The sequence below is a fragment of the Manduca sexta genome, chromosome 12 (genome assembly GCF_014839805.1).
Source record: "Manduca sexta isolate Smith_Timp_Sample1 chromosome 12, JHU_Msex_v1.0, whole genome shotgun sequence".
Classification (NCBI taxonomy): Eukaryota; Metazoa; Arthropoda; class Insecta; order Lepidoptera; family Sphingidae; genus Manduca; species Manduca sexta.
Window position 1 is genome coordinate 661684 of NC_051126.1, and position 11433 is coordinate 673116.

The window sequence follows — 11433 nt, forward strand, 5'->3', positions numbered from 1 at the left end:
AAAACATCGTGAGAAAACCTGCACATCTGAGAAGTTCTCTATAGGAATTTCGAAGGTGTGTGAAGTCTACCAATCCGCATTAGGCCAGCGTGGTGGACTAGGGCCTAATCCCCTTCAGTAGTACTTGCTCAACAGTGGGCAAGTATATAATACAGGGCTGATATTATTATTATTATATCTCCACATCGCGGCATCAAAAGTAAATTTCTCGATTCAAGAATATGTGAGGTGCTTAGATGTAGTGTGGCTATATATATTATATCTGCCTAGTATATTATAATATAATGGGACAAAACTAAGCGAACTGCCGGCGCAATGTTTGTGCTGCTGATGTAGAGATAGTCATTGATGCAGGCGTAAAATGGTCCGTGAGGATTGGAACGTTGGTCCCCGCGCCCTTCTCACGGCTCTGGATCCGACGCCTTCACGACCCCCTCGTGTTCACGCGTTTAGGTCCCGGCCCGACTTGCTGCAATGGCATTATTAGTGAAACAAGTGCGACCTATTTCTCTTGTCCTCAACACGTCGCCGTCTACCACCCGTACCCCCCTCAACCCATCCTTCCCGTCGCGAAGTGTGTCACGTTGCTCACCCCTTAAAATGCTTAATAAGGTATTCGTTCGTACCTGTACTCTTACCCCCTTATTCATGGACGTTTTTTGTCTAAGGACGGAACAAAGCTGTGATAACAAATCTGTTTCTCAGTGCTGACGGCATGGCAGCCTTCGCAGTGCGTAGCTATAGGGCCGTTGTGATTGGCTAATATTGTTGTATCTCAATATTTAAGGGGGTTAGGTGTTACTTTAATGTGTTATTTTGATTTTTTTTTAACTGTTGGGCTCTACATAAAGCGGCGACTTAGGAGTAGCTAGGGTGGGCGGCAGGACATGTGCAGTGGATGACGAGTAGAGAGCCACTGCTCGCTGAGCATGCCACGGCGCAGAGTGCGCCCGCGGCCATATTATATTATATGATAATAATAAATGTTGTCCGCGACGTCGTCCGCATTTCTCGCTTTTCTCGGTATTAGTAAATTACTTAATTAGTTGGTATCGGAGATCAGCGTGGATGACACGTGCGTCACCTACTGTGAGTAAATTGTACTATGTCTATAATTTATAAGCTTTACCTCAATCGGATGAACAGTATGACAGGCGGCAGCGTATAAAATACAAAAAATAAAACATGGATTTTTATATAATAGATATCTATTTATATCAGATAAGATATGCACCGGGTTTATTTTTGTTTCTGAATGCGCGCCGATTCCGCTAGATGTATCTGATGACGTTAAAATATACATAATCTTATATAAATAATATTACAAACAACAATTTGAGAGTGAGTCCTTTTTCGTTGTTTGAGTATGTGTGTGTGTTGTGGCGCACGGACTACTGACAACATATAAACAAGGAACCGGTCCCGAGCTAACGGGCAGCAAATTCGGCTCCGACTCGCGCCATCCCGCGCCTACCACGTCATAAGTGCGTCACGTGGACAACATGTTTATATAAAAAGTACAAAAATATTTGAACTGAGAAGTTTAAAACAGGAAAAATACGTAAAAAAATATTTATATTTTAACTGCCAGCAAAAACGATTTATGTGTTACATGTATCTTTTTTTACCTAAAAATATATAATACACGATACGCGATACCTTCGGAGTTCTATATTTTAGAAATCGTATAACAATACCCTGGGTTGTCTGCGAACACTTCTAATCGACGAGCAGACCCGATCCTGGGTGTCAATCTTAGCAGGTCAAACTAAAATTTCAAAAGACACAGACACGAAGTGATTGTGACTGCGTATATTTCAAATGCAGTAAGAATGCCGCCTCCCTATAATATGTCCAAATACCATTGACGGGACCAGAGGGCGTACAATTGATGTCTCTGTCTATCTTTATGTCGTATATGTTGCAAGCTGTGACAAATAAATGTATTTTCTTTCTCTCTCATGAAGATATAGTATATTGTGCCGGCGGGTACACGCCTTATTATTCATTCAGATCTGCGCAGCGTGTTTATATAAAATGTAACACTCGGCGAGGTCACTAATGTTTTATTAATTTTGAAAACAGCCACCTCATCTTGTTTTTGCTTATCGCGTGGCGGATTTTTTGTTTAAATAGATTGTTCGACACCTCGAGTGATTGTGTTGCAGGTGCAGGTGCGTGGCGGCGGGCTGGTGGTTTGTGCACTACCTCCCGTCGCCTCCCGCTTCCTCTCCACATCGAGCCCCTCCCCCGCCCGCACGTGGCAACAGGCGCCGCACCCGTCTGGCGCCCTCTTACAATTCAATCGAGGATATTTATAGAACAGATTTATCGATGCTCATTGATTCCCATCAGCGCGTGTATCGAGTACCGCGCGCCGCTCGCGCGTCACCACCGCGCCGAACCGTGCTGACCTTTTTGGAGCAGTCTGATATAGAATTCCATTACGGCATCTGAGGTAGGCCTCGTGTAAGCTGCCCGAAACATTCTCGCAACCATGCTGCTTCATATTTATTGTTTATTTTTTTTTCATACGGAGCATTAGCATCATCACTGTCTGACAGCACGAAATAAATTTGGTTATAGGAATGCCATGTATTGAGTCCTGTGGTATGAGTTATATGTAACAAATATGCCTGGAGTTTGCTTGCTGGTCGATATTTAAAAGGAATTCCACTTTTCGCCGATATAATAATAATTATCTATACTATTATATAAAGCTGAAGAGTTTGTTTGTTTGTTTGAACGCGCTAATCTCAGGAACTACCGGTCCAAACTGAAAAATTCTTTTTGCGTTGGATAGCCCTTTGTTCGTGGAGTGCTATAGGCTATATATCATCACGCTATACCCAATAGGAGCGGAGCAGTAATGGCTAATCTCAGGAACTACCGGTCCAAAATGAAAAATTCTTTTTGCGTTGGATAGCCCTTTGTTCGTGGAGTACTATAGGCTATATATCATCATGCTATACCCAATAGGAGTGGAGCAGTAATGGCTAATCTCAGGAACTACCGGTCCAAACTGAAAAAATATTTTTGTGTTGAATAGTCCTTTGTTTGTAGAGTGCTCAAAGTTATATATCATCACACTATGACCAATAGGAGCGGAGCAGTAATGGCTAATCTCAGGAACTACCAGTTTGAACTGAAAAATTCGTTTTGTGTTGGATAGCCCGTTATTTGTGGAGCGCTATAGGCTATATATCATCACGCTATACCCAATAGGAGCGGAGCAGTAATGGCTAATCTCAGGAACTACCGGTTTGAATTGAAAAAATATTTTTGTGTTGGATAGCACTTTGATCCCGGAGTGCTATAGGCTATATATCATTACGCTATGACCAATAGGAACGGAGCAGTAATGAAACATGTTGCAAAAACGGGGAAAAATATTAGTTTTGAGAGCTTCTGTTGCGTGCGCTGAGTAAACGGTTAAAGTTATGCAACAATCATGTATGACGGGATTGTTCCTCTTAAAAAGTTCTAAAAAATATATTATAAATATCCGCTGCATCTGTCTGCCTGAACGTGTCAAACTCAAAAACTACCCAACGTATTTAGATGAAATTTGGTATGGAGACAGTTTGAGACCCTGGAAAGAACATAGGCTCCCGGGAAACTACTACTTTTATAACGGAAAACTTTAGCCTGAAAAACTTTATAACGCGGGCGGAGCCGCGGGCAAAAGCTAGTGTAGTATATAGATAAAGATAATCACAGAAGAATCCTCGTCAAAGATACTTCTTCCTCTTCTTTTATCCTTTTTGCTTTTCCCACCACGATGCGACGACATTTACTTTTACTTCAGCCCTTGTTACTTTCCAAACTTTCGCATGCTCGGCTCCAATATCCTGGATGCAAAGCGGGGCAGCATGCGGCCTGCTGATGAGGTCCGATAGAAAGTTTTGCTGCCCTTCTTGCTTCAAGATTACTAACGCCATCAATATTTTCATACACACTTAACACAATATATCTGCCGGCTTATTCAATCAATTTTTTATTTCTGAAGTTAAATAGACTGTTTAGTCAATATCCATTACGGGCAGATTTAATTCACTTTGCAATAATAGGGCAATGCTTAGACTCCGTTGAGATGGCTAGACGTGCGCTAATTCAATTTAAGTTCTACATCAGTCGAAAATAATTTTCTTCTTTTCATCAGTGCCCGTTTTCTTCTCCTTAAAATGCAGCTTAAATTCTTAACTGGACAAAAACTATTTGTCGTATCTCACATGGCAGGATATTTTTCAATTTCGTCAAACCAAATCACATCAAATTATTTATTTGTAATTGAAGGTAGACTTTTACAATAGATAGAATATTTTTTGTACATTTTACTTAAAACTAAACAAATATACTTTTTTACATTAAATAAGATATCATTAAACGTATTTGTGATCTAAATATATTTCTGTTACTTTTACTTATGACAAAAAAATCATCAACATACTAAAAGCATTTATGGATGAAGAAATATATCAGTTTCTTTTATTGTGTAATTTAGAAAACTGATATTAAATCTTGTATGCTGCAAGTAGAAGATATGAAACAGTACAATCATTTTATTGACATTTACCAGATTTGAACCCGACATGCACTAGGTATTCTTAGTAATTTAGTGCCGAAATTGTACCCTAAAATTATACAACTTAGTAAGTGTTAAAGGAAAAATTATATTATCAATGTATATAAATATATTTTTATTCTATTTCTTCTTTCCTGCCAGCCCGAGCTTTGTTTACTTTTACTTTAAAATTTTATGTTTAAATATAAAGTGTCTTTACTTACTTATATAAGCTACTTTATTTAAGTCATAATTAAATATTCTCATTGTACCTTGACTTATATGGAAGTGCAACTATGTTCGCTTATCATGGATAAAGTATTTTATCGTATTATTTTTTATAATAACTCGGTAATAAAAGCCTCTGTATGCATATAGACTTTTTACAATTACCTGGTGAATAAAACCACCCCAAAAACATGCCCTAACTCATCGAAAACGCGCTAATGTGAACGGCAGTATAGCGAACCAATGGTCAGGCACGCGCCAACGCACGTTGGCAGCTGTCAGGGCTACCACAGCGTTAAGCGCGCGTAGTTAGTATGCGTACGCCGCGCCGGAATCAAATATATGTAATTGTAAACGCGCATCCAACGCTCGTTATCTGAACGGAGTCTAAGTTATATGCTCTAGCTGATCTCGGAATACAACATGTCGGAAGGGGTCACTTGTATTTCATCATGTTTACCGCAGTACGTAGTGATTCAGCCTCGGCTGCGTACAGAGGATGTTAAACTTACCAATTAATATTCATCATTTTTTTTTCGTAATTTCAATATTCGAGTTCATCGACTGTATTTGTTTGCGCATGTTAGTATCATTGGCCTGTATAGTGTACAACGTACATACGGGACAGGAGCAATTCTATTTGAGCAGAGACATATTATTTTATATGCTAAAACAAGAGTGGCGCAACAAGCTTCCAGCTGGAGCCGCACGTAGTGTGCAGTGTGTAGGGCGCGGTCGGCTCACACCTACGACGCGATAGTCTCGGTTGTCAGCACCTCTACGGCTCCGTCCTGCAGAAGATCTCTCACCATGGGACGTGTCAGTTAAGAGTTTGTTTATAAGTAACCATTACCTCGTACAATCCACAGTTACTACTTGTAGCAATGAGCATTGTTTGTTTTCATTTGTCACTCGCCTTCCTCCACCTGTTACAACTTGTAATGCATTTCTCACACGTCACTCGGACGTCACGCAGCGAGTTGTGAGAAGGTCAGTGAGGCGTATGATCGGGTTTTCGGATTTGTCAGCCGTCTAGAAACTATAACTACCTGCGTCCATACTTGTCGTTCTGTGATGGCGGGAGTAGAGGTTACTAAACATGCAACTGGATTGCGGTAGGAGCTAGCTGCTGTCAGCTCAGCAGCCAACGACGCTGCGCTCTCTCAGTCTAAAGTTCCTAATTATATTATAATTACGCGAACTTAAAAACATCTTAATTTATTATATATTATGTAAATAGAATATTAATTAATGACAATAATTTTAATACAAATACTGCAAGCTCGTAATATAGTTATTATAAATAGTGATTTGTTTCATCATCTGTCAGGTTAGATAGATAAATGGCGGTATAACGCAGCTTCAGGACCTGTTGAAACATTTTTGTTTCTCCCGTATTTCTTCTGCAATAATCCAATATTGTTCTCTTTGTCATTATTATTACTGTGTTAACTGAAATAATAGAAATGTTGAATATTTTTAAATCGAAATATGTTCTAATCTTGTGTAGTCGTCAATCGCTTTAACTGAATAATATTTATGACTAGCTTCCGCTTGCAGCTTCGCCCGCGTGGATTTCGGACTTCAAAAATGGAGCCGGTCGCGAACGTTCGAGAATGTTCGTTTTACGAAGCTACTCGCTAGGTGATTCGCTAGCCTCTAGGTGCCAAGCAAGCCGCCTGCCTGTGCGTTCGCAACCTTATATATATACAAAAATAATCCTTATAGCATGATTCAGTATTCACGCATGATGGCTTATTGTTAGCGTATTTCATGTATAACTTTGGTGTTTCTATACCGATTTCTATGATTCTTTTTATGGAATATTTAATAATGTTAACTTTTTAATTAGGGATGACTGAGAGTGTTATAAACGTAAGAGTAGACAAATATAATGAGAAAGCTTCGAACTGCTAAGCTATCGGGAGTTACACGTGTTATTGTGAGTCAACCATAAAAGATAGACATATGCTGTCGTGGGATATTTTTTACATAATTTTAAGGAAAACATTTCCGTCATACATGATTTCTGTGTAGCTTTAACCATTAAGGTTGCACACGCGACGGAAGCTTAAAAAATGGGGTAACTTCTCCCGTTTTCCCAACATTTCCCTTCACTGCTCTGCTCCTATTAATTGTAGCGTGATGAAAAGTATACTATAACCAGCACAGGAGTATGACAAATAATTGTACCAAGTTTCGTTAAAATCCGTCGAGTAGTTTTTGTTTCTATAACGGTTATACAGACAGACAGACAGACAAAAATTTTACTAATTGCATTTTTGGCATCAGTATCGATCCCTAATCACCCCCTGATAGTTATTTTGGAAATATATTTCATGTACAGAATTGACCTCTCTACAGATTTATTATAAGTATAGATAGATATAGATAAGCCAATGAAGTAATGGCACAGCCCAAGTATAAGTTGTTACCTATTGCTGAGTACCGAGTGAGTACGGACAAGTGACTGGTTATATTGTAAGCGGATGTCCCGACGTATACTTATTCTATTTATCATATTATTAAGCCCAACCCATTTTGGCCACCTCGTTAGAACTAGATTTTGATAATTTTATAACATGGTTGTAGATATGTTCAAGGTAGATTATTCAAAAACCCTCCAATAGATTCATTTGTTTAGTTTGCTTTTTGTTGTAATTTTGCACATAGTGAGTTAGGTACATAGTTAGGATAGATTTATTGAGTGCTGTGTAGCGAATGAGCGTGCTAGCTGATGAGGGAAGCGCACTCTCCGCGGTAAACTTTGCAGTCCGCACACGGACTCCGAACACGGGCCGTCGCTACAAGTGTCGTGCGGTACTCTGCACGCCTATTCCGGTGAAGATCCATATAAGTGCTACTTCAAACCTATCAACAAGTTAACTTACAATTATCAAATGAGCCATTTTGGATGGCAGAGGACGCTATTTGTAGATTCTACTATGCCAGTGTAATAATTATGAGAGCGATTTCACTTGTAAAAAAGAGTGATGCTTAGGGGAGTAAATATATAATTATAAAAGTCTTCCGATAAAGTCATTGACCCTACATATGCAATAAGAGGCTAATAACTATAACTTCACGACCGTTCTCCGAGCGACAGAGTTATGGTGTACAACTGAGCCCTCCCGCTCTTACTTTTGACCACATATATTTGCCAAACTGTAAATATTAGCACCGACATTATTCGGCTAAAGTATACACTATGTCGGTCACACTAGACACCTGAGCCCCCTCCCTTTGTGGCCCCCTCCTCTGGCGGCTCATCACTCGACCGGCTCGTGGTCAGTGGCTCGTGTGCGAATGTGAGGCATTTATTGGCGTGGCAGTGATTTATAATAATATTATGGATTCTATTGCCTGTTTGAAAAAATACGCAATTTAGTTTTATCTCTGTAGTTTAATATGCAAACCTACTCTTAGCCGCGTCGTGTGCGGTTGTCTTGACGGAGATCAGGAGCTCTAATATTGTTTTATAATCACATCAATCGTAGGGATACTTTAAGCTTATTGTTCTAACCACGTCATCGTCAAGCTAACCAAGCGATGTAGATGCCCGACCCGAACATCGAACCTCTATCAAAATTCTTTCAAATAACTACAGTTTCCTACAGATTACTGCTATTGCTACTGCTGTGAGAGGCACGTTAAGCCTCCACCTGTTCCGATGCCGCTGACTTTCTACGAATCAACATCGTCTCTCGCGGGTGATATGTGGCCTGGACTGCACCAATACCCATTTCTTAGAAAAAACTCCTCATAAAAAACAAATACTGGGACTTTCCCTGATGACGTTGACTGTACAGTGTACAGTATGTACTATGTAGGCATGTGGGCGTGGGTCAGGGGTCAGCGTTTTGCGTTCAAGTTTAAACGTAAACATCACAATATTACCTATAATGACATAAAACCATTAGTAACAAGCTGCCATTACATCGATCATTAGTGCCAATGCGTTAAGGAACTTTTATTTAGGAACAGTTTAAATATTAATCAATTGCGCAAAGGCACGCTCCATCAGCGGAATCAATCGTGCCAGCGTGTTTGGATTATAACTTATAAAATATAATACTAGAGAAACTATGTTAATTTTAGTTTATCTCTTAATTAACATCCTACGTTTGTAACCTACGCATGGCATTTAAGGCACATATTTCGAATTAAGATGAGTTTTGTGTTGTAGCGAGCGTGTAGTCATTTTGTGCATCGATCATTGAAGGGATCACTCCTTCATCGCGACCCAGCTATGCTTGCAGTACATTTTATTTTTCGACGAACTGCTCCAGACAGATGCCGTAATACATCTTTGTGTAAGATCGCATGTATTGACAAGTTAAATACACGAATCTCTATAAAACGCATCTTACGAATGGCTACAATTAATTGTACTTATACAGACGACTGTAAGCTCGAAGACATATATAGGTATATGGTAAACGTTGTTCATCGAGCTTACTAATCTGTAGCATTATATGAGCCGAGCTTATATCCATATCCTATACTAATTTCTCTCCCTCGTTTCCGTATTGAAAACAATTTTAACATAAATAATGTTATGTATTGTTATAGAGCATTATGTAACGTCGTGGGTGATCGTAATGAGGACAACATATTGGTTACTTATACAGTATACTTTGTCTGTGGTGAGTGCAATTTGCATATCAGTACGTGCTTGGCGCTGCGCAGCTCGAGGAAAACCCACGCTTGCGACCACGAACTAGCGACGCGGCGCTGCGCGGTAATCTGGCTGGTGAATAGCGTCTAGTGCGCCAGCGCAACACTGCATCTAAAAAGTTACGAAGCCGTGTCGTAGACATATTAAAATATTTTCAATATAGCATGAATCGGCCGACTCGACCGCAGCAACAGTTTTATAAAAAAAAATAGGTTAGGAGTGACAGCTTGTTGTTGTATATCGAAAGCCGAAAAATCCTCTCCCTTCCTAATCTTTATTCCAGAGTACAGACTAGTGTCTGTATGATATAATCAAGCTAGGTTCATCGTCGATGAGATGAATCAGTTAAACAGTGTCATAGAAAGCCGTTTGTCGAGGTATTAAAAATAAAAAATGCACATAAAATTCTTTAAAATTGATCTCATTTCTCTCAACAGAACCGTATGTACCCGCGTCTGGTACGCTTTAGTTGAAGTCGTGCTGCAGCTGTTACTCACAGGGAGCTATACAAACTACAAGCAACCACCCGCGCCGCGCAGCTTCGGACTCCTTTAACACGCATAACATTACGATATCATTATTTTTAGCTATTTATATACTTTGTATGGGTTTCTCAGTTCTCACAAATAGTGTTCTAAATATTCGTTGTTAGCTCATTAGGCAATGAACATGGACAACACAGTATAGATATCCAAAAAAAAGATTTAAAAAATTTAAATAATAGGGTGGTACAGTTACAGAATACCAAAAATAGAAATTGTGAGTATGTGACTAGAGAAGTATCATCCGCCTTGGCGCTTCTAGGACGGCGTTTGCCTATTCGGTTGAACGTATGGCGACTCGACGTGGCGGCCACGGTGTACGATAAGCAAACAGTTTACGTCGGGAAGATGATGTTGGTTCGGGATTATAGGGCGGGGTTAGTGTCCACTTGGACTGAAAAAAAATTATTATAAGAACTGGTCTAGTCTCTTAAGTAGAGGTAGGCGGTGCGATGGAGTGGCGTAGACATGTAGATCAAATTACATCCGCGGGTATTAAAAATAGACACGTGTAATCTTGGTTGAACAACAGGTCTGGATGTGGATATTATTGCACCCGCGCTTAGTAACAGAGTCGAAGACGTATCTTGTAAGGATGTATCTAGTGGAAGTGGCGAGGTAAGGGTGCGAGACTCTGTACAGCTTACATCGTCGGAGATTGCGACATCTCCTCACGCATGTGCCGTTCAATCACCGACAGAACCGATGCCACTTCCAGCGGGCGCAACTGCTCGCACACTTCGTGTTTTATGAGAGTTAGACGTTGTATTCATTTTCAGTTGATATTTTGTTAATTATAAAAGAATGAAGTAGTATGTAACGCGACTTTTTAAGTTTTCTAAACGAAAGAGGAGAAATGTTATGTTTTGTTTATGTTTTTTATAAATAAAACCATTTTGCACGCACCGCTCTTGGTTTCACATCTCAAATAATATTATTTGTCATTTACTGTAAAACAAATAAAACAATATTTTCGATCTTCCAAACCCTCACTAGGTATACAAACACAACAGTAAAGCGTATACTGACATTGGAGCTTCTTGTTCCAGCACTTATTATTTACACACACGTCTTTTATCCAGTTCCAACTCGCCGGCATAATCGTGTCGACTGCCGAGGGGTGATCATCTCTCGTCAGTCGACATTCCAGTTGTTACCAGGTGTAGAGGGGTCACTTCGCCGTGCATGTATAGAGTGCAGTCGAGGACTCACTTCCGCCGAGTATATTCCGAACCACGATGTGATCAGGAGCGAGCGTAGCGCCATATGGGACACAAATTTCAGATTACAATATCACTTTTCCCACCGAGGCATCGAACCTAAGATCTCAGCTTCGAGGCAGTCAGTAATTATTCAAATTTACTTTAGATATAATTAACAGCTCACAGTAAAGTGCGCACCACTCGTGATGTCAGCGCGAG